At 42.5% G+C, this 1,244-nt stretch overlaps 1 protein-coding gene across 1 annotated transcript in view; it reads left to right on the plus strand.

Moving 5' to 3' along the window:
* pde1ca (phosphodiesterase 1C, calmodulin-dependent a) overlaps positions 1 to 1,244 on the plus strand; it is a 22,963-nt gene that overhangs the window by 10,539 nt on the left and 11,180 nt on the right. The gene's annotated exons all lie outside the window — the stretch shown is intronic.

The raw sequence follows: 1,244 nt of genomic DNA on the forward strand, positions 1-1,244 counted from the left end.
TAACAAGATTATCAATTTGGGAGGGACTAAAGTTATTATAGGACTCTGTTATATTCAGACATGGCATTGAATTAAACACTGATGGAATCTCCTCCTTAAATTAAGCTACTGTACTGTACTGTACTAATGGCTTATAATCTAGTAATAGGAATTCAAAAGTTATTAAATAATGGTCAGATAGGAAAGGATTTTGTGGGAAGACTATCAAATGTTCAATATCAATATATAATAATATATGGTCCAGAGAAAACTACGGAGTCCGTCATTGTTTTTGCATATCTACACACCGACTCCACATTAATTTTAGTGACCTCCGATTGGCGTAATCGGGTGTCATTACCGCCGACGTGAATAACAATCTTACTACATTTACACTTATCTTTAGCCAGCAGTTTTAAATACGATTCAATGTCGCCCGCTCTGGCCCCAGGGATACATTTAACTATGGCCGCTGGCTTTGCTAGATTTACGTTTCTGACTATTAAGCTGCCAATAATCAGGTTTGGTTTCTCAGCGGGTGTGTCGCTGAGTGGGGAAAATTTATTAGAAACGTGAACGGGTTGGTGGTGAACTGTGGGCTTCGGCGTTTTATTCTTCCTCCGTTCAGTCACCCAGCCTCCCTGGCTTCCCGGCTGCTCGGGTTGATGGGGTGTCACTCAATGATGTGCTTCTGTCAGGACCTGATCTGAATAACAGCTTGTTGGGGGTCCTCCTCCGATTCCGCAAAGAACCAGTTGCTCTCACTGCAGACATCCAGCAGATGTTCTACAGCTTTGCTGTACAAGAGAATGACAGGGATGTCCTGCAGTACTTGTGGTTTCATGACAACAACTTCAACAATGAGGTTGCCGATTTCTGCATGAGAGTTCACATCTTTGGCAACAGTCCCTCACCAGCTGTTGCTATCTTTGGCTTGAGGAAGCCAGCATGAGACGCAGAGAATATGTATGGCAGCGATGTATGGCAGTTTATAGGAAGATAATTCTATGTGGATGATGAAGTCTTTTCCTACAGAAGCTGAAGCCATCGATGTACTGCAAAGATCCTGTGAGGCGCTTGCACTCTCAAACTTCAAACATCAAAAATATTAAAGACATAGACCTGGGACATCATGGCGGATACATTTGTCTTCAAGGTTCCTGAGCATGAGAAACCTGTCAACTGTTGTTGTCGTCATCGTCGTCATCATCTTCTTCATGTTCATCATCATTATCACCGTTAGTCACTACTATCAGTGTAGTTGT

Source organism: Morone saxatilis, unplaced genomic scaffold (assembly GCF_004916995.1).
Source record: "Morone saxatilis isolate NCDOM2014 unplaced genomic scaffold, NCSU_SB_2.0 Contig0, whole genome shotgun sequence".
NCBI lineage: Eukaryota > Metazoa > Chordata > Actinopteri > Moronidae > Morone > Morone saxatilis.